The 22,617-nt window shown below is 39.9% G+C and overlaps 1 long non-coding RNA gene across 1 annotated transcript in view; it reads right to left on the reverse strand.

Annotated features, from left to right (window-relative positions):
- Positions 1-3,311: 3,311 nt before the first annotated feature.
- The window catches only part of LOC137764124 (uncharacterized), a 45,029-nt gene continuing 25,723 nt past the window's right edge, over positions 3,312-22,617 (reverse strand). Inside the window, exons 3-5 of the long non-coding RNA XR_011073918.1 lie at positions 17,274-17,365; positions 7,498-7,554; positions 3,312-3,383 (exon numbers count right to left, since the gene is read on the reverse strand). This is a non-coding gene — a long non-coding RNA (uncharacterized lncRNA). The remainder of the gene's footprint in view (positions 3,384-7,497; positions 7,555-17,273; positions 17,366-22,617) is intronic.

Raw genomic sequence — 22,617 nt, forward strand, 5'->3', positions numbered from 1 at the left:
GTTCCTATTCCCATTTTCTTAAATGTTTTGGGTTTGTTATTGTAGGTGTTTTCCTTCTCTTGTGTTTCTTGCCTAGAGAAGTTCCTTTAGCATTTGTTGTAAAGCTGGTTTGGTGGTGCTGAACTCTCTCAGCTTTTGCTTGTCTGTAAAGGTTTTAATTTCTCCATCACATCTGAATGAGATCCTTGCTGGGTAGAGTAGTCTTGGTTGTAGGTTTTTCTCCTTCATCACTTTAAGTATATCCTGCCACTCCCTTCTGGCTTGCAGAGTTTCTGCTGAAAGATCAGATGTTAACCTTATAGGGATTCCCTTGTGTGTTATTTGCTGTTTTTCCCTTGCTGCCTTTAATATGTTTTCCTTATATTTAATTTTTGACAGTTTGATTAATATGTGTCTTGGCGTGTTTCTCCTTGGGTTTATCCTGTATGGGACTCTCTGTGCTTCCAGGACTTGATTAACTATTTCCTTTCCCATATTAGGGAAGTTTTCAACTATAATCTCTTCAAATATTTTCTCAGTCCCTTTCTTTTTCTCTTCTTCTTCTGGGACCCCTATAATTCGAATGTTGGTGCGTTTAATGTTGTCCCAGAGGTCTCTGAGACTGTCCTCAGTTCTTTTCATTCTTTTTTCTTTATCCTGCTCTGTAGTAGTTATTTCCACCATTTTATCTTCCAGGTCACTTATCCTTTCTTCTGCCTCAGTTATTCTGCTATTGATCCCATCTAGAGTATTTTTAATTTCATTTATTGTGTTTTTCATCATTGCTTGGTTCCTCTTTAGTTCTTCTACGTCCTTGTTAAATGTTTCTTGCATTTTGTCTATTCTATTGCCAAGATTTTGGATCATCCTTACTATCATTATTCTGAATTCTTTTTCAGGTAGACTACCTATTTCCTCTTCATTTGTTAAGTCTAGTGTGCTTTGACCCTGCTCCTTCATCTGCTGTGTGTTTTTTTGTCGTCTCATTTTGCTTATCTTACTGTGTTTGGGGTCTCCTTTTCACAGACTGCAGGTTTGTAGTTCCCGTTGTTTTTGGTATCTGTCCCCAGTGGCTAAGTTTGGTTCAGTGGGTTGTGTAGGCTTCCTGGTGTAGGGAACTAGTGCCTGAGCTCTGGTGGATGAGGCTGGATCTTGTCTTTCTGGTGGGCACATCCACGTCTGGTGGTGTATTTTGGGGGTGTCTGTGGCCTTATTATGATTTTAGGCAGCCTCTCTGCTAATGGATGGGGCTGTGTTCCTGTCTTGCTAGTTGTTTGGCATAGGGTGTTCAGCACTGTAGCTTGCTGGTCATTGAGTGATGCTGGGTCTTGATGTTGAGATGGAGATCTCTGAGAGATTTTTGCCGTTTGGTATTACGTGGAGCTGGGAGGTCTCTTGTGGACCAGTGTCCTGAAGTTGGCTCTCCCACCTCAGAGGCACGGCCCTGATGCCTGGCTGGAGCACCAAGAGCCTTTCGTCCACACGGCTCAGAGTAAAAGGGAGAAAAAATAGAAAGAAAGAAAGAAAGAAAGTAAGAAAGGAAGAAAGGAAGGAAGAAAGAAAGAAAGAAAGAAAGAAAGAAAGAAAGAAAGAAAGAAAGAAAGAAAGAAAGAAAGAAAAAAGAAAGAAAGGAGGGAGGGAGGGAGGGAGGGAGGGAGGGAGGAAGGAAAGAAAGAAAGAAAGAAAGAAAGAAAGAAAGAAAGAAAGAAAGAAAGAAAGAAAGAAAGAAAGAAAGAAAGAGGCTATAATATAGTGAAGCAAAATAAAGCTATTGTAAAGCAAAGCTATACAGACAAAATCTCACCCAGAAGCATATACATATACACTCACACACAAAAAAAAAAGGAACAGGGGAAAAATTAATATATCCTGCTCCCAAAGTCCACCTCCTGAATTTGGGATGATTCGTTGTCTATTCAGGTATTCAGCAGATGCAGGCACATCAAGTTGTTTGTGGAGTTTTAATCCGCTACTTCTGAGGCTGCTGGGAGAGATTTCCCCTTCTCTTCCCTGTTCACACAGCTCCTGGGGTTCAGCTTTGGATTTGGACCCGCCTCTGCGTGTAGGTCACCTGAGGGTGTCTATTCCCCGCCCAGACAGAACGGGGTTAAAGGAGCAGCTGCTTCGGGGGCGCTGGCTCACTCAGGCCGCGGGGAGGGAGGGGTACGGAGGAGGCGGGGCGAGCCTGCGGCGTCAGAGGCCGGCATGACGTTGCACCAGCCTGAGGCGCGCAGTGCGTTCTCCCGGGGAATTTGTCCGGGGATCACGGGACCCTGGCAGTGGCGGGCTGCACCGGCTCCCGGGAGGGGCGGTGTGGAGAGTGACCTGTGCTCACACACAGGCTTTTTGGAGGCGGCAGCAGCAGCCCCAGCGTCTCACGCCTGTCTCTGGGGTCCGCGCTGATCGCCGCGGCTCGCGCCTTTCTCTGGAGTTCGTTTAGGCGGCGCTCTGAATCCCCTCTCCTTGCGCGCAGCGAAACAAAGAGGCAAGAAAAAGCCTCTTGCCTCTTCGGCAGCTGCAGACTTTTTCCCGGCCTCCCTCCCAGCCAGCTGTGGTGCGCTAAACCCTTCAGGCTGTGTTCACGCCGCCAACCCCAGTCCTCTCCCTGCGATCCGACCGAAGCCCGAGCCTCAGCTCCCAGCCCCCGCCCGCCCCGGCGGGGGAGCAGACAAGCCTCTCGGGCTGGTGAGCGCTGCTCGGCGCCGAGCCTCTGTGCGGGAGTCTCTCCGCTTTTTCCTCTGCGCCCCTGTTTCTGTGGGATCCGCGCTGTTAGCTGCGGCTCGCGCCCGTCTCTGAAGTTCGTTTAGGCGGCGCTCTGAATCCCCTCTCCTCGCGCACCAGGAAACAAAGAGGGAAGAAAAAGTCTCTTGCCTCTTCGGCAGCTGCAGACTTTTTCTCGGACTCCCTCCCAGCTAGCTGTGGTGCGCTAACCCCTTCAGGCTGTGTTCACGCCGCCAATCCCAGTCCTCTCCCTGCAATCCGACTGAAGCCTGAGCCTCAGCTCCCAGCCCCCGCCCGCCCCGGCGGGGGAGCAGACAAGCCTCTCGGGCTGGTGAGTGCCGGTCGGCACCGCTCCTCCGTGCGGGAGCCTCTCCGCTTTGCCCTCCGCACCCCTGTGGCTGCGCTCTCCTCCGTGGCTCCGAAGCTTCCCCCTTCTGCCACCCGCAGTCTCTGCGCCCGCGAAGGGGCTTCCTAGTGCGTGGAAATCTTTCCTCCTTCACAGCTCCCTCCCACTGGCGCAGGTGCCGTCCCTATTCTTTTGTCTCTGTTATTTCTTTTTTCTCTTTTGCCCTACCCAAGTACGGGGGGAGTTTCTTGCCTTTTTGGAGGTCGGACGTTTTCTGCCAGCGTTCAGTGGGTGTTCTGTAGGAGCAGTTCCACGTGTAGATGTATTTCTACTGTATCTGTGGGAAGGAAGGTGATCTCCGCGTCTTACTCTTCCGCCATCTTCTCTCCTCCCCTCTATCATTTAATTATTATTAAATATGCTATTATTTGTATTACTAATATTGTTATTATTATAACATTTTATATTTATATAATGCAGAACTTTTTCTCCTGATTTTTATTAAGTAAACAAACAAAATGGCAGTAGAAAAAAATGTGTATTATTGGCATGTCCCTCTAACACAGTCACTGTTTCTTTTCCCTTGTTCCCTTATTATTGTGCCCATATTCATCTATATTTTAAATTGTTGCTTTTGTGATAGACAAAATGTTATGCTTTAACTTTTTATTTAAAATTATAGCAAAACAGTTTTTCTCCCTGCTGCATGGATTCATAATGATCTTCTTAATGTGGTGATGCTCAAAGACTTCGTAAAATGAAATAGGGTGCCACCTGTGGAACTCCAGGTGATTAGTCATGTCCACAAGGTACCACTTACCTTGGTAAATTCTTCTCTATCCCCTCATTTTACAGACTGGGACACCCAATTTTTTCCCTGTCCCAGAATTGATTGAGTACGGGGCCTCATTCATTCCAACAAACCTTAAAGAGACTGACATATGATGAAACTAGAATAGCCATTTATTAATTTACAATGAGAAGTAAAGAAGTAAAGATGCAAGCCTACCGTCCTGTGTTTGCTTTGACCTGCCTATCGCATTCTATCCGTCTAGGCAAACTCCATGAGATGTCTAATGATGGGGAGGTAGCCTGATTAGAATGGACTACAGATAAGAAAAGAATCCCTGAGTAATTTGAATGTCTGTCCCCATAACTGCTTTAAGTACTTCTAAGCAAGATAATAATGTCCTAATCAGTGCTGAATGGGCACGCACCTGTTTTGTCTTCAGGACCTCTCCTTTTTTGTTGTTGTTTCCATTGCTGAACAACCCTATCCTCAGTTGGCACATTCTTTCATTAAATGTGCCAGTAAGTTCATTCAGGTTACAATTATATACTTTGGACTTGAAAGCCATTCTCCTTCTTTTGCCCTGATCTATTATGCTTTGATTTTACTGCCTACCTCTTGCAAACAAATTATTTTTCTTAAATATTAGTTATTGAGAAACACCTATGGTTCCCATATACCCCAAATATCCCTTATAAATGGCAACATAGTATTCCATTGAGTTCCTGCACCGTAATTTATTTAAGCAATTCCCTATCAACGGCCATTTTGTATTTTTCCCTTCCCCACCCTATGAAATCATAATGCATATCCTTTTTTCTTCTTTGGCATTTTTCACAAGAATAAATTCCTATGAGAATTAGAGAATCAAAGGGAGAATACATTGCTTACATTTTTACATTTATTGCCTAATAACTTCATAAAATGGTTTGAGCAATTTATACTGATACCAGCAACATATAACAATTTCAAAATAATCTCACCATTTTTATTTCTCTGAAATTAAACATAGGAACAAAATTATAATATGTTGCTATTTCAAATCACATTTTAATTACTACTGAAACTGGTCATTTTCATGTCTCATTATTAATCTTTTCTTGTTAACTGAGTCAAATTATACTTTCCATTCTTTTTTTGAGAATTTGGTATTTAGCTTATCACTTTGTATAAACAGTTTATGACAGTTTATGACATAGATAACAGTTTATGACATAGATATTGTTTCTGTCAATATAGAGCCTAATATTTTCCCAATTATTATTTTAATTTAAGATGTCCAGATATGCTCTTCTGTGTTTTATAAATCTCTTCAAATTGTGTTCAGCCCATTTAATGTATTTTGATATTTACTTTTTTGATAAAATCTTCCTCATTCACTTCCCTATTGTTTCAAAATACCTCATTTGTCATATGTTAAAATAAATGATTACATATAGCTAGTTTTGCTTTTCAACATTGCTTACAAGATTTATCAACCATCTTTAATAATGAATAAATCCCAAGAGCCCCACATTTCACCCTGCACTACATAGAGTTGCCCATGAAAGAAACAGCTCAATCGCAAATCAATGCCAAAAATTAAAACTTCTTTCTTTGTGAATTTTGATTGAGGCTCATATTAAAAACTCCTGTCTGTTTTCTTTATTCATTATGTTTTAATATTTATGACTTGTCTCTCACAATTGAAGTAGCATGGGCCTCAATTTCAGTTGTTCCAAAGAATTACTGCCTACCTTTTCGAAGTGCTCTCCACAAGACCTCCAAAGTGATTTACTTAGATTGGGTCTTTCTGGGCTTCTTTTTCTGAGTACATATCATATCGTAATATATTATTATATCACGTTATACTATATATTACATTACGTTTCCAGTCGCTTAAATTCTTTTGCATTTTGATTTGCAACTCAGTAGTCTAAGTGTGTCCTAAAACTAATAGTTACACATATTGAAATACATTAAAGATAATATTCTTCAAAGTATGGTAAATTTTCTCTGTTACTTACATCAGCTATCAAACTCTACAGATAGAAGAATGAAGGGAAGGAGGGAAGAAGAGAGGGAGCAAGAGAGAATGAGAATAGAATTTACAGTTATAGTCATATAACTTTTTACAGCATATAAATGGAAACATTCCTTTATTATTTGTAAATGACTGCAGTTTTCACTTCCAAGATGCAAGGCTCTCTACCATTCTTGATAATAAATACTATGCTAGGTTCTGATCACACTTAGACATTCTGTGATGTAAGGTATGACTATATATCTTCCAACCTTTGTATTCCCAAATTCTAAAAACAGGAATGTACAGATTTAGATATATACTGCCAAAGGCAACAAAGAGAGCCTTTCAACTATGCAAAGACAAGTCCTCTCCTGTTAGTCTAGTCATGTCTGTTTCACTAAAACTCTAATGTGTATCCCTAGATTGTCACAATGTACATCAGTAACATAGTACATGTATGGGGAAACAAAATGAAAAAATAAAAATTTAGAACAGAAGACCCTGGATTAACAGCTTTGAAATAATCAAGGCATTTTGGAGTGAGAACAACTAGAATTATAAGAGGGAAATATTGTTACAATTTCTCACTCTGTAATATGAGTAAAAATGAGGGGTGGGGTAATGGGGATGGGGTGGAGAAAAAAGTGGAATGTTATGATACTTAACACTATTCCTGGGTAAGCCCCATGACTATTCATCCAATGTAGTCAGATCACTTTGGAGGACAATGATTTTTAAGTCTTTACCACCCTCAACAAACATACTTGAGGGTGGAATTTCGCACTTAGAGATTAACAGCAAAGTTTTCTAGTTAAGACACTTGGTCCAATAGATGGCTTTGTTTGCAACAAAAAGTATTATTTACCTTGTGAACATGGAATGAACAGAAAGTATTAAAAGTTATAGATTGTCACAGTTGATTTTAATATTTTGGGTTTAACATGAACCCTAAAATCCTAACTGGAAAAAGAAGTTTTTTTAAGAAAAGGAATCTGTCAAAAAATATACATATATATGTATATAATACAAGCTTTGGTAAAGACATATAACTTAATTCTCAAAAAAATATGGTTTTCCCCTAAACATCCTATAGAAAGTAACTGATTTTTCAAAAATCTATTCATGTTTTTAAAATATAAAATCCTAATAGTCATGCCATAAAATTATCTGAAAAAGATACTTTCTGCTTCTTTAAATATATATGACCTTCGGTTAAAGAAAACAGAAAATTCAGCCTTTAGATCTTATGCACTATTGAATTTTTCCATTAATGCTTCATCATACTCCTTTCTACTTGTTCTAATTTCAAGTTGAAGGTTGAGGTAGAAGGCAGAGAATAGAAGTTGCATAAACTGTTGCCAACCGAATCTCCTTTTTAAAGTGATTTCAACAGTAAGTCCTTATTCCCAACCACCTAAGATCTAAACTATATCTCAGGGTCCTAGAGCTTCCATAATCTGGACCTAACTTTCCTGCTTTATTCCCAATAATCCTGAGTATTCTTCTTCTCTTCTGGTTGGGCCTATTAAACTCATTCATTCAATAAATATTTGTTTAGTGTTTACCATGTAGTAGACACCAAACCACAATGTAGTGGTGGCACAGGCTCCAGAACCAGACAGATCAAGTTAAAACACAGGTTAAAATACCACTTACTGTGAGGTTTCTTACTGTGTGAGGTTCCTTAACTTCCATTTGCCTCTATTTCCTTATCTGTCAAAAAGGGGTAATATAGTATCATAATTTTATTGTAAAGATTAAAGGAAATAATACATATCAAGTGCATAGAACAGTTCCTGACACATAGTAAGCCCTCAACAAACATTATGTGTTATTAGGTAGTGTATAGTGTTCAAGGAAAACAAAAATTAAAACAAAATTTTCTAAGTGTTATTCCCAGGGAAGTACAGGGTGTTATGGGGAGGGGGGGGGCGGCAAAAAAGGCAACTGCATTGACAGTAAAGGTTTCCCAGGGAAGCGACATTGAAGCTGAGTCCTGAAATATAAGTTGGAGTCAGCTTGGTAATAGAAGAAAACAGTAGTCTAAGCAAGAAGAACTATATGTGAAAAGGCCCAGGAATGCATTAGCATGGTACTTTGGTGAAACTAAATGAAATTCAGTAGAGCTGAGGAATGAGAGATGAGGTCAGAGAAGTGAGGGAGGATCCAGGTCACAGATTCTTTGAGTTTCAACTCCATACCAAGAGTAATAAAAGGAATTTGGGGATTTTAAGAAGAATGGCAATCTGACCCTATTCGGGCATCAAAATAGGTAGTAGCAGAGTGGAGAATAAATTGGAGAGGAAAAGGAGAACAGGATAGTCTCTTGTGTCTTACTGTCATGACATGCTCTATCATCTTTCATAGACCATATAAACACCATAGTCTTTGGAAAGCCTTTCTTCACTTCTTGAACTCTCACTGATCATTTTCTTCCTTCTAAACTCCAGTAGCACTTTTTTTTACTGTGACAATGCACCTTTAATCCATAACCTCACTACAAGGCTATTATCTGAGGGGAGGAAGGCAGAGGGGAGGATTAGTCATCTGTCTTTTCAAGCACAGCTCCAAAAAAGACTCACAAGCTCTTCAGGTCTTGCAGCTTGGATTCCTAGAAAGCAGATTCTGAGATTGAGTTTAGTGTACAGTGAGTACTCTTGGGACTAAGGAGTACCCATGGGATTGACACCTGTGGAAGGGAGAAGAGGAAGCAGGAGAGGGGAGAGGGAGAAGCGAGTAAAGCTCCACCCAACCCCGTTAGAAGCTTTGGAGCTAGAATGGTCTTTCAGATGGCAAGGCCTTTATACTCAATCCACTACTGGATATAGGACTTCCCATGTGGGTCTCTGGAACTGAGGCAATCTCTGAAGGTGCTGAAACCTGATGGCTATCTGTAGATAGCTCCTTCAGCAGCTGAGGCATCAGGCCTTCGTTGAAGGGATCCAGGTGGTGTATCACAATGTCACCACACTGGGATAAGATAGCCTGGACTGCTTATCCAAGAAACTTGACCAAAAATCTTCATCAGACTTCCATACACAGTTGTCTATACCTCCTTGTAGCTATGATCTCCTTCACAGAAGAAGGAGTTTTCAGTGTAGACAGACAAGTGGAGAGGAAGACTGTGGAAGAGAAGAATAAGACAAAGAAAAAGCTAGAACATTAGGGGGAACATGTCCGGGCATATACGTTAGCTAGGTATATGCTGTTAGAGGGCTATTATCATCAACTAACTAGAGACACACAATGCTGTGAACTCCTGGAGCACTTAGACACTGAACTTCACTTGAGTGTAGCATTCCCACAGGCCATTGAACAGTTTTACCTGATGCTCTCATTCTTGAGGATATATATATATATAAAATATTTGGCCTATTAAATGGTGTGTTTAAAACAGGGAGCAGAAAATAACTGTACATTTACAGTTGACTGCATGATCTATTTTGCATCTGTGGCTCAAATCCAAAAAAGTAAAGGGAATGTACTTCACTCTTAGAAGATTTCTGCCCTTTAGAATTCCATAGATGAAATCTCTATGGCAATCTCTCAACCCTCTTTATTCCTTTGCTGGGGCCCTGGTACTCTTTAAAGAGAAGAATGAGAAACCCCAATTCTGCCAGGATCTATTGCAACTCCAAAGCTGCGCCGGTATGAGGCTGTCCACCCCCAAGGCTTTAGACCAACTCAGAAGGAGCATGAAATCTAATCCACATTCAAGGGAGCATTATTAGGGAAATGGTCTTTTGTATACACTTGGAGGAATTTAAGTATTTGGTGATACTCTTTAGCCATTAGAATACTCTGGTGTTTTATTTTGATTTGATTCTCCATGATCTAGATATGTCAAAAAATATGGCCTTATATGATTGCCTGGGTTTTGTGGCCCTAGGACCACTATACCATCTTCACCTCTGAGGAAACTCCAGTAAATGTATCTCTGAGACCTTTGGGTTTGAATGTCTATGCTGGATTGTGTGAATTTAGCTAATGCTGAAAACTACATTATTCAAAATTCTTTTCTCTCTGTGTTACTAGGTTAGAGTTGACCAAAAGAGGAACTGCATGAGGGTGTGGGGAAAAGGGAACCCTCTTGCACTGTTGGTGGGAATGTAAATTGATACAGCCACTATGGAGAACAGTATGGAGGTTCCTTAAAAAACTAAAAATAGAAATACCATACGACCCAGCAATCCCACTACTGGGCATATACCCTGAGAAAACCATAATTCAAAAAGAGTCATGTACCAAAATGTTCATTGCAGCTCTATTTACAATAGCCAGGACATGGAAGCAACCTAAGTGTCCATCATCGGATGAATGCATAAAGAAGATGTGGCACATATATACAATGGAATATTACTCAGGCATAAAAAGAAATGAAATGGAGGTATTTGTAGTGAGGTGGATGGAGTTAGAGTCTGTCATACAGAGTGAAGTAAGTCAGAAGGAGAAAAGCAAATACAGTATGCTAACACATATATATGGAATCTAAGGAAAAAAAAAAAAAGGTCATGAAGAACCTAGTGGCAAGACGGGAATAAAGACACAGACCTACTAGAGAATGGACTTGAGGATATGGGGAGGGGGAGGAGTAAGATGTGACAGGGTGAGAGAGTGGCATGGACATATATACACTACCAAATGTAAAATAGATAGCTAGTGGGAAGCAGCCGCATAGCACAGGGAGGTCAGCTCTGTGCTTTGTGACCACCTAGAGGGGTGGGATAGGGAGGGTGGGAGGGAGGGAGATGCAAGAGGGAAGAGATATGGGAACATATGTATATGTATAACTGATTCACTTTGTTATAAAGCAGAAACTAACACAACATTGTAAAGCAATTATACTCCAATAAAGATGTTTAAAAAAAATAAAATAAAATAAAAGGCAAAAGTGAAGCAGAGGCCATCGCTGTCAGAAAGTCATTGTTGTCAGACATGGTGACAACAGACACAGAATATTAGCAAGTCCCACCTTATCCTCCCCTGCATTTGGCTCATCCTCACAGCTGCTGGCCCTGCTGGCCAACAGTGACCCCAGGCTCTCCACCAAGTACTTGACTGTGGACCCACAGAGGCAGTAGCTACATGAAGGCAATAACTTCCCAGAGGCAGCAATTTCCATAGATCCCACCTCAAGTTTCCCCTTCACTGCTGCACTTTGGCAGCCTGAAGTACTTGGCTTCTTGCTTTTCCCTGCAAACTTCAACTTGTCTACCAGGCAGATATTTAGAAGGTTCTGATTGGTGATGATTTCTCTGGGTCTCTGACTCCACTCTTCCAAAATTTCATTTTCACAGCTCCTTTCACTTTTAATAAATCCCTTATTCCCCAAAATTTTATAGCGATTCTATTATCCTGAAAGAACCCTGAATGATACCCTTTCCAGCCATGTAAGTTAGAGGAAAGAGAGAAGATGTCAGTGATGTAGAAATGGTAATTACCTTTCAAGAGTGGAAGATCCTCTTCACCTCAGTCTCAATCACACCCTACCATCCATCTCCTCCTCTCATCATAAAGAGAGGCCTCCATCATCTCCATGGAGGAATCGCTGCCTTAAGGGTACCTCAGGCTGAGATGAACTCTGCCTGTTCTTAACTTTCTAGAGAAAGTTATCTGTGACAATAATTAATTACGCAATATATGAAACTGATTTGCTCACTGTAAACACTGTCTTTAAGGTGCGAATACACGTATTGAGAGGGCATAAAATTGCTCCATAACCTGATGTTCTTAACAAAGAACAGCACAAATGAAAAGAGAGCTAAGCATATGTCAGGTGCTGTGTTTCATATTCTTCTGGGAAGTCAAATTTTATATCATGTATATATCAGGTACATATAAGGCAAAAGAAATTTATGACTTTATTGATGGACAAGGTTAATCACGTCTGAGACTCTTTGCTCGAAGGTTGACATGGCCCTAGAACCACAGCTAGAAGAGAAAGACTTTATCAGAGGGCAGCAAGAGGCAGACATTTGGGCCAAACAGCATCCGAGGGATCTCCAGAATGACTGGAAGCAGCCTTGAAGAATCAAGGAGTTGTTTTTACAAAAGTGAATCAAAGACAAATGTTGACCTGGCTAGATGCTGGGGTCCATTCAAGACCCCAAACATGACCCATAAGTATATATGGTAATCCTCTTTTCTGACAAAATGTTCTGATGCGTACCACTGCTTATAAGACTTGCATCTAGAATCAAAGCAGGTTCAAAATACCCTAGGAAAAATTACACCTGATCCTCAGAGCTCATTAAAAAACTGTTACCATGGTTCATCATAACCCTTCCCCTTCATATAGATTTAGTATAATTCTTAGTGCTTCCACCAAGATGGGGCACAAAGTATCCTTTACATTAATCACATTCTGCTTCAGATCCTGTGGCCCTGCTAATTAAGGAGGTGTTCCAAATCCATAAACTATCTGACAATTTAGAGTGATACCATGTATTGCAATTATCGTGTTTCTAGAGTGCAATATCTGAATTCATCCCTCTCCTACTCATTATCCACAGATGAAGATGAAAAAGAATGATCCACCAGATACAGAAAGAAAGAAAAGTCCACGGCTACATATCAAATAAGCAATATGACTAGGTCACTCATCTCATAACAGAGAAGTTGGCCTTTAGCAGTTTTTATATCCCTTCTTCAACAAATATGGGTTTCATGCCCACTGCTTTCCTTTAGGCCTAGCATCACCATAACCTTTGCCACAAGTCAATTCCTGGAAGAAATCCAAAATACCCCAAATGAGTTATGGACATCTCCTGACACAAGAGAGATGGTTTTAATATCCACCATTACCCAGTCACTACAGCACGTGAATCTTCAGTTTCTACAGTCAGCATTGTCCAGACCTAACATGTGGGTTGGCAATTGCTATGTTTATGACAACCCTGGTCAAATCCTCTGGTCCACTTCCCACTGTCCATCTGCCTCAAAGAAATTCACCATGCCTTGCATTATAAGACAAATTGTACGGTCATCCATCCTCTATTTCACCATCATAACCATAACACTTTTCACCTCCTTTCTTCAGATCAGTCCTCACCTTTTACTCCAATTCCAAACTTTAGTAAAGAGCCCAATACAATAACCAGGACTTATCCAGAAAACTCCTCTGTATCCTTAGAAGCTTCTCTTGAGCTCTCACTTTATTCCCTTTCTTTAATTGAAATTTGTCCCCTGAAGATACCCCTTCCTCTAAGACCCTCTCTAGTACACGTTTGTTGGCAGGTATAAGAGAGAGTTCTTGTCTAATGGCTTCTATTTTCTTCATAAAATAGGAGATGAGATCATCAAAAAGATGATCTTCTAAAAGATCAAGGAACAATTGGAGGGGTCAGAGATTGGACCAATTCATCAGCAAGTCCTTTTGGCTCTGACTTCAAAATCTGTCTTAAATCCAACTCCTTCCAGTTACCTCCACCACTAACATGGCAGTCTAAGCCAGCATTGTATCTTGCTGAACCTACCAAATCAGCATTCTGACCGGTCTCCCTATATCTTTTTGGTCTCCTCCACATAAGCAAGTAGGATGATCTTTTCAAAACACAAATCATCGCACTCTCTGGCTTAATACACTTCAATGGCAACCCATCTTTCTTTGGTTAAAGACAGAAATTCTTACCATAGCCCTCCTTTACTTCCTTGGACGTTACCTGCTTCTTAGACTCATCTGGCAAAATGTTTTTCATAGCTTTCTGACACAATGGTAACGATAGCCTTCTTTCAACTACTTGAAGCCACGATAATTCCTTTTACTACAGGGACTAAGATTGGATGTACTTCATCCCTCCTTTACAGGGGTTAATTCCCCTTTTCCCTTAAGATCTCAGATCAGCCATAATTTCTCAGGGAAGCACTTTTATACTCTCTTATAGTATTATGTACTTCATCCTCATAGCACTAAACATAGTTATAGCTTTCCATTAATTATAGTTATATTATTATATTTATATTTGCTTAAGTGGGATAGTTATATTATTATGTTATATCTAGCATTAATTTCCATTATGTAATTTTTGGTTTAATGTATGATGTCTTTCTCCCACTTAGCTTGTAAGCTTAATAACAATAGGGACCATGTCTGTTTTTGTTCACTATTGTATCCTCAAGCTCTAGCCTGCTGCCTAATACATATATGGTAGGTGCTCAGTGAGTATCTGTTAAATAAATGAAAGCTTAAATTGACAGTCTTGAACACTTAGGGAGGCAATACAAAGAGAAGGCTCTGTGGCTCTTCTCATAACAGATGTGTGCCACCTATTACTCCTATTACTACTTTCTAACCTACACAAGAACAAGCTTCCTGACCCATAAAATGGGGGTCTTCCACTTCCAGGTTTTCCATCCCTGCATCCCAAATTCATTTTCACTAATCCCTGTGCACATGTCCCTAGAACTTCACTCAGAACCCAATTCCTTTGCAACTTATCCCAACTGCCAAAGACAAGGAGCCAAAATACACAGTAGGGAATGATCTGGACTTTGCCATTATTATAGCTAGTCCTGGTACTTTGTCTGGTATATAGTAGAGGAAAACACAAGTGAACAACCACTGATGTGAATCCCTCATGTAAGGTCCAGTGATTTGGGTTGAGGCATTACTCCATGATCAAAAATGGGGGGTATGGTCCCTACAGAAATGGGGATTGAGTCCTTACAGAAAAATTAAAGTGAAGCAGTTTGAAGTGGGAATGATTTGAAGTGGGAATGATTATTAGAACACTCTTTTGAGAGCAGGCCAAGAATCAAAAAGAAGAAACCAAACACCAAAGTCTAGTTCAAAGGACAGGAGCAGAACTATAAATTGGGAATGGAGCCACAGTCAAAGGCCAGATGGACTATGGAATGAATGATTGCACATCAGGAACCTGGGAGGTGTCTACACAATAATCATAGTGAACAGATCAGAGCAGGCAAATGCCCGGGGCCATAAGGCACAGAGATGGAATAGAACCTCCTACTAAAGAAAACTGACTCCTTCAAAGGCAATCCTTGGAAAGTCTTCCCTTCCTTGAAAGGCCAAGCCTGGGTGTTTGTGTAGTAGTCAGAAGGAAAATCACCCCGTAATCAATTTCCTTTAATTCAGGCCCCCTCACATATTCAGCATGTGACCCACACCCAATAACAATTAAGCTTCAGAAATAGGTAAACGTCTCTGGTAACTAACAGGGAGCTTCAAGTAATCCAGCCCTTCTCACACTGAGAGTGACAAATCCGTTAACCTCATTGCCATGTTATTCCTTTCTCCCACTGTTTTCTTGTGTTGACAAAATCATGAACTCCGATTTGTCTTCTGGCTTTTAGCTAAACATTCATTCCTTGCATCTGACAACAGATTCAGTTTCAGTAACATTCTCCAGGTTTTTGACTTAGACAATGCTTTATACTTATTTTTTATCTCTTATTTCTTCTAGCTACTCCAGATAATTAATTAACCTACTTGATACTGTCTCTGGAGTCCTTTATCTGGCTTAAACTTTAATGGCTGATGTCTCTATCCAACCTGTCCTAAACCTTCCCACTCTCAGAGTAGCAAGAACAGGATTTATAGAATATACAACTTAATGTGCATATAGTTATTATCTTATAAATAATTGTGCAATTCCTTGCTGTTTCCTGTATATAGGCCATATCTCACTAAATAAATTTCTTGAGGAATAGGATTGATTTTATACTACCTCTCTAGTGCTTATAATGCTGAGCACCTAATCAATATATTGAGGTTGCAAATAAAAACAAATTGTAGATGAGGTACAATGGGTATGGCAATGTTTAGCCTCATTCAAAGAAGCCATTCTGAGAAGTTAAATGTTACCAGATCCCATTTAACATTTCTACAAACAAATTTGATGAAATACTAATAGTCTTAATAAGTAAGATAGTTTTAAAAATAATGTGTTCATTTGTTTTTAAAGAATGTGTGTTATATTCGGGAGTGGTCAAGATGGTGGAGTAGGAAGACCCTGAGCTCACCTCCTCCTATGGGCACACCAAAATTACAACTAATTACAGAGAAACTATCAATAAGAATGATCTAAAGATTAGCACACACACAAAAAAAGATTTTTCACAATAAAAATATAAAGAAGGAACCACAATGAGACAGGTAGGAGGGGTGGAGATACTATATAGTCAAGACCCACATTCCTGGGTAGGTGAGCCACAAATGGGAGGATAATAACAGTTGCAGAGGTTCTCCCCAAGGAGTGAGGGGACTGAGCCCCACACTGGGATCCTCAGAAGGGGGTCGTAGACCAAGAACATGAGCCACCAGAACATCTGGTTTTGAAGGCCAGCAGGGCTTTCATACAGGAGAGCCAGAGGGCTGTAGGAAACAGACTCTGCTCTTAAAGGGCTCATACAAATTCTCACATGCTCTGAGACCTAGCGTAGAGACAGTAATTTGAAAGTATCCTGAGTTAGATCCACTTGCTGATCTTGGAGAGCCTCCCAGAGAGGCAACAGGAAACTGGGACTACCCCTGGGGACACAGACACTGGTGACATCCATTTGGGGGTGCTCATTCTACCATGAGGACTGGTGCTAGCAAGTGCCATTTTTGAGTCTTCCCTCTAGGCTATTAGTGACAGGTGCTTACCCACTTACCAGTGAGCTGGCAAGAGTCATGGGACAGCCAGGTATGCCATGGGTTTGCCCACCAGTAGCTGGCAGCCTCCACATGAGGCAGGCCTGGCAACCAACAGAGCCAAGGACCAGCCCTGCCTACCAGCTCGCCCACAATAGGCAGCCTCACCACAACAGAAGGGCCCACTCAGCCCACATAGGAGGCACCCCTACAGCATATAGCTCTGGTGACAAGAAGGGAGTATGCTGTTGGGTCCCATAAGATGTGTCCTATATAAGGCCACTTCCACAAGATTGGGAAATGTAACTGACTTACCTAATATACACAAATAAACACAGAGAATTAGGCTAAATGAGGTGACAAAGGAATATGTAACAAATGAAAGAACAAGATAAAACCACAGAGGAAGAACTAAGTGAAGTGGAGATAATCTACCCAATAAACAATTCAAGGTAATGATAATAAAGACGCTCATCAAACTTGGGAGAAGAATGGATGAACACAGTGAGAAGTTTAACAAAGAGTTAGAAAATGTAAAGAAGAACCAAACAGAACTGAAGAGTACAATAACTGAAATTAAAAATATGCTAGAAGGAATCACAGTAGATTAGATGATACAAAGGAACAAATCAGTGAACTGGATGATGGAACAGTGAAAATCACCCAAGCTGAAGAGAAAAAAGAAAATAATAAATTTTAAAAATGAAGACAGTTTAAGAGACCTCTTGAGAACATCAAGTGTACTAACATTCACATTATAGGGTTCCCAGAAGGAGAAGAGAGAGAGAAAGGGGCAGAGAACATATTTGAAGATATAATATCTGAAAAATTCCCTTACCTGCAAAATGAAACAGACATTCAGGTACAGGAAGCAAATAAGATCAGAGAGTCCCAAATAAGATAACTCAAAGAGGTCCACACCAAGACACACTGTAATTAAAATAGCAAAAATTAAAGAGAGAATGCTAAAAGCATCAAAGGCAAAGCAACTAGTAATGTACAAGGGAATTCCCATAAGATTGTCACCTGACTTTTCAGCAGAAATTTTGCAGGCCAAAAGGGAGTTGCACGATATATTTAAAGTAATAAAAGGAAAAACTACAACCAAGAATACTCTACCCAGCAAGGCTATCATTCAGATTTGAAGGAGAGATAAAGAGTTTTACAGACAGCAAAAGCTAAAAGAGTCCAGCACCACCAAACTAGTTTTACAAAAAAATTAAAAGTACTTCTCTAAGTGGAAAAGATCATAACTAGAAATATGAAAATTATGAAATAAAAAATCTCATTAGTAAAGGCAAATATGCAGTAAAGGTAGTGGATCAATCACATACAAATCTAGTAGGAAGGTTAAAGACAAAAGTAGTAAAATCATCTGTATCCACAGTAAGTATTTAAGGGATTAAAAAAATAAAAATATGTAAAATATGATGTCAAAAACATTAAACATGTGGGGGGGCAAAAGAATGCAGGGTTGTTAGAATGTGTTTGAACTTAAGTGATCATCAACTTAAGTTTGATCATCATCATCATCAAAATAATCATGTATATATATATAGACTGCTATATATCAACCTCATAGTAACTACAAACCAAAAATCTGTAACAGATTCACACACACAAAAGAGAAAGAAATCCAAACACAGCACTAAAGGTAGTCATCAAATAACAAGGCAAGACACCAAAAGAAGAAAGGAGCAGAAAAGAACTACAAAAACAACCCCAAAACAATTAACAAGATGATAACAAGTTCATACCTATCAATAATTATTATAAATGTAAATGGACTAAATGCTCCAGTCAAAAGACATAGAGTGGCTGAATGGATTAAAAAAACAGACAAACAAAAAAACAAGACCCACATATATGCTGCCTTCAAGTCTAAACACATACACAGGCTAAAACTGAGGGGAAACAAAAGGAAAGGGAAGCTTGAGTAGCAATACTTACATTAGATGAAACTGACTTTAAAACAAAGAGTGTAAGTGTAACAAGAGACAAAGAAGAACACTACATAATGATAAAGAGATCTATCCAACAAGAAGCTATAACAATTATAAATGTAAATGAACCCCACATAGGAGCACCTAAATACATACAGCAAATATTAACAAACATAAAGGGAAAAATTGAGAGTAATCTAATAATAGTAGGGGACTTTACTACTCCACTTACCTCAATGGACAGACCATCCAGACAGAAAATCAATAAGGAAACACTGGCCTTAAATGACCCATTAGACCAGATGGACTTCATAGATATATATAGAACATTCTATCCAAAATCAGTGAGACAGACATTCTTTCCAAGTGCACAGGGCATATTCACCAGGATAGATCACATCCTAGACCACAAAACAAGTCTCAGTAAATTTAAGGAGACTGAAATAATATGAAACATCTCTTCTGACCACAAAGATATGAGACTAGAAATCACTACAAGAAAATGCAAAAAACAAAACAAAACAAAAAAAAATGTGGAGGCAAAACAATACACTGCTAAACAACCAATAGGTCACTAAAGAAATCAAAGAAGAGATTAAGTAATACCTGGAGACAAATGAAAATGAAAATAAAACAATCCAAAATCTATGGAATGTAACAAAAGCAGTTCTAAGAGGGAAGTTTATAGCGATACAAGCCTACTTTGGGAAATAAGAAAAATCTCAAACAAAAAACCTAACCTTACACTTAAAGAAACCAGTAAAAAAACAAACAAAAAAAAAATAGAAAAGGCCAAAAAAACTAAGAGCTGGTTCTTTAAAAAGATAAAAACATTGATAAACCTTTAGCCAGACTGATCAAGAAAAAGAGAGGACCCAAATGAATAAAATCAGAATTCAAAAGAAGTTACAACAGCCTGCCATGTCCTGCCCACTGCCTGCTGCACACAGTGGAGTGTTGCTCTGTGGCAGGAGAGGGAGATGCCATGTCCTGAGACCTGCAAGAGTCCTTAGGATGGACTGACTACCAAGTGAGGGTTCTTGGCTTCACGACGCAGGAAAGAATCCAAGAGCTGGCCAAAGAAAAGTGAAGGTACCATTTTAAGCACTAAGATGTCATTTGATCTTCATAAAAACAACTTTGAGACCTTCTTTTGTGAAATGTCAGTTCAAGTCATTTGACCCATTTTTTCCATCTCACCACATTTGGAAAAGCAGAGCTCTGGAGACTCCCTCTTGTGAGAGCACCAGAATCACAACTGCTGAACAATCAACGGCAGGAAGACACTGGAATTCACCAAAAAACATACCCCACATCCAAAGACAAAGGAGAAGCTGCAATGAGATGGTAGGAGGGAGTCAATAACAATAAAATCAAATCCCATAACTGCTGGGTGGCTAACTCACAAACTGGAGAACAATTATACCACAGAAGTCCACCCACTGGAGTGAAGGTTCTGAGTCCCACGTCAGGCTTCCCAACCTGGGGGTCCGGCAACAGGAGGAGGAATTCCGAGAGAATCAGACTTTGAAGGCTAGTGGGATTTGATTGCAGGACTTCGACAGGACTGGGGGAAACAGAGACTCCACTCTTGGAGGGCACACACAAAGTAGTGTGTTCATCAGGACTCAGGGGGAAGGAGCAGTGACCCCATAGGAGACTGAACCAGACCTACCACCTAGTGTTGGAGGGTCTCCTGCAGAGGCGGAGGGTGGCTGTGGCTCACTGCAGGGACAAGGACGCTGGCAGCAGAAGCTCTGGGAAGTACTCCTTGCCATGAGCCCTCCCAGAGTCTGCCATTAGCTCCACCAAAAAGCCTGTAGCCTCCAGTGCTGAGTTGCCTCAGGCCAAACAACCAACAGGGAGGGAACTCAGCCCCACCCATCAGCAGACAAGCAGATTAAAGTTTTACTGAGCTCTACCCACCAGAGCAACTGCCAGCTCTACCCACCACCAGTCCTTCCAATCAGGAAGCTTGCACAAGCCTCTTAGATAGCCTCATCCAACAGAGGGCAGACAGCAGAATCAAGAAGAACTACAATCCTGCAGCCTGTGGAATGAAAAGCACATTTACAGAAAGATAGACAAAATGAAAAGGCAGAGGACTATGTACCAGATGAAGGAACAAGATAAAACCCCAGAAAAACAACTAAATCAAGTGGAGATAGGCAACCTTCCAGAAAAGTAATTCAGAATAATGATAGTGAAGATGATACAGGACCTCGGAAAAACAATGGAGGCAAAGATCAAGAAGATGCAAGAAATGTTTAAGAAAGACCCAGAAGAATTAAAGAACAAACACCTCAAAGAATTAAAGAACAAACAAACAGAGATGAAGAATACAATAACTGAAATGAAAAATACACTAGAAGGAATCAATAGCAGAATAACTGAGGCAGAAGAACGGATAAGTGACCTGGAAGACAGAATGGTGGAATTCACTGCTGAGGAACAGAATAAAGAAAAAAGAATGAAAAGAAATGAAGACAGCCTAAGAGACCTCTGGGACAACATTAAATGCAACAACATTCACATTATAGGGGTCCCAGAAGGAGAAGAGAGAGAGAAATGACCCGAGAAAATATTTGAAGAGATTATAGTTGAAAACTTCCCTAACATGGGAAAGGAACTAGCCACCCACGTCCAGGAAGCACAGAGAGTCCCAGGCAGGATAAACCCAAGGAGAAACACGCCAAGACACATAGTAATCAAACTGACAAAAATTAAAGACAAAGAAAAATTATTAAAAGCAACAAAGGAAAAATGACATATAACATACAAGGGAACTCCCGTAAGGTTAACAGCTGATTTCTCAGCAGAAACTCTACAAGCCAGATGGAAGTGGCATGATATATTTAAAGTGATGAAAGGGAAGAACCTACAGCCAAGATTACTCTACCCAGCAAGGGTCTCATTCAGATTTGACAGAGAAATCAAAACTTGAAAGATAAGCAAAAGCTAAGAGAATTCACAACAACCAAACCAGCTCTGCAGCAAATGCTAAAGGAACTTCTCTAAGCAGGAAACACAAGAGAAGAAAAGGACCTACAAAAACAAACCCAAAACAACAGAGAAAATGGTAATAGGAACATACATATCAATAATTACCTTAAATGTGAATGGATTAAATACTCCAACCAAAAGACACAGGCTTGCTGAATGGATACAAAAACAAGACCCATATATATGCTATCTACAAGAGACCCTCTTCAGACCTAGGGACACATACAGACTGAAAGTGAGGGGATAGAAAAAGATATTCCATGCAAATGGAAATCAAAAGAAAGCTGGAGTAGCAATACTCATATCAGATAAAATCGATTTTAAAATAAAGAATGTTACAAGAGACAAGGAAGGACACTACGTAATGCTGAAGGGATCAATCCAAGAAGAGGATATAAAAATTATAAATATATATGCATCCAACATATGAGCACCTCAATACATAAGGCAAACGCTAACAGGTATAAAAGAGGAAATCAATGGTAACACAGTAATAATGCGGGACTTTAACACCTCACTTACACCAATTGACAGATCAGCCAGACAGTAATTTAATAAGGAAACACAAGCTTTAAATGACACAAGAGACCAGATAGATTGAATTGATATTTATAGGACATTCCATCCAAAAACAGCAGATTACACTTTCTTCTCAAGTGCACACGGAACATTTTCCAGGATAGATCACATCTTGGGTCACAGATCAAGCCTCGGTAAATTTCAGAGAATTGAAATCATATCAAGCATCTTTTCTGACCACAACGCTATGAGATTAGAAATAATTCACAGGGAAAAAATGTATAAAACACAAACACATGGAGGGTAAACAATACATTACTAAATTACCAAGAGATCACTGAAGGAAATCAAAAATACCTAGAGACAAATGACAACAGAAACATGACGATCCAAAACCTATGGGATGCAGCAAAAGCAGTTCTAAAAGGGAAGTTTATAGCAATACAATCCTACCTCAAGAAACAAGAAAAATCTCAAATAAACAATCTAACCTTACACCTAAAGGAACTAGAGAAAGAAAAATAAAGAAAACACAAAGTTAGTAGAATGAAAGAAATCATAAAGATCAGAGCACAAATAAATGTAATAGAAACAAACAATAGCAAAGATCAATGAAACTAAAAGCTGGTTCTTTGAGAAAATAAACAAAACTGATAAACCTTTAGCCAGACTCATGAAGAAAATGAGGGAGAGGACTCAAATCAATAAAATTAGAAA

Source organism: Eschrichtius robustus, chromosome 4 (assembly GCF_028021215.1).
Source record: "Eschrichtius robustus isolate mEscRob2 chromosome 4, mEscRob2.pri, whole genome shotgun sequence".
Classification (NCBI taxonomy): Eukaryota; Metazoa; Chordata; class Mammalia; order Artiodactyla; family Eschrichtiidae; genus Eschrichtius; species Eschrichtius robustus.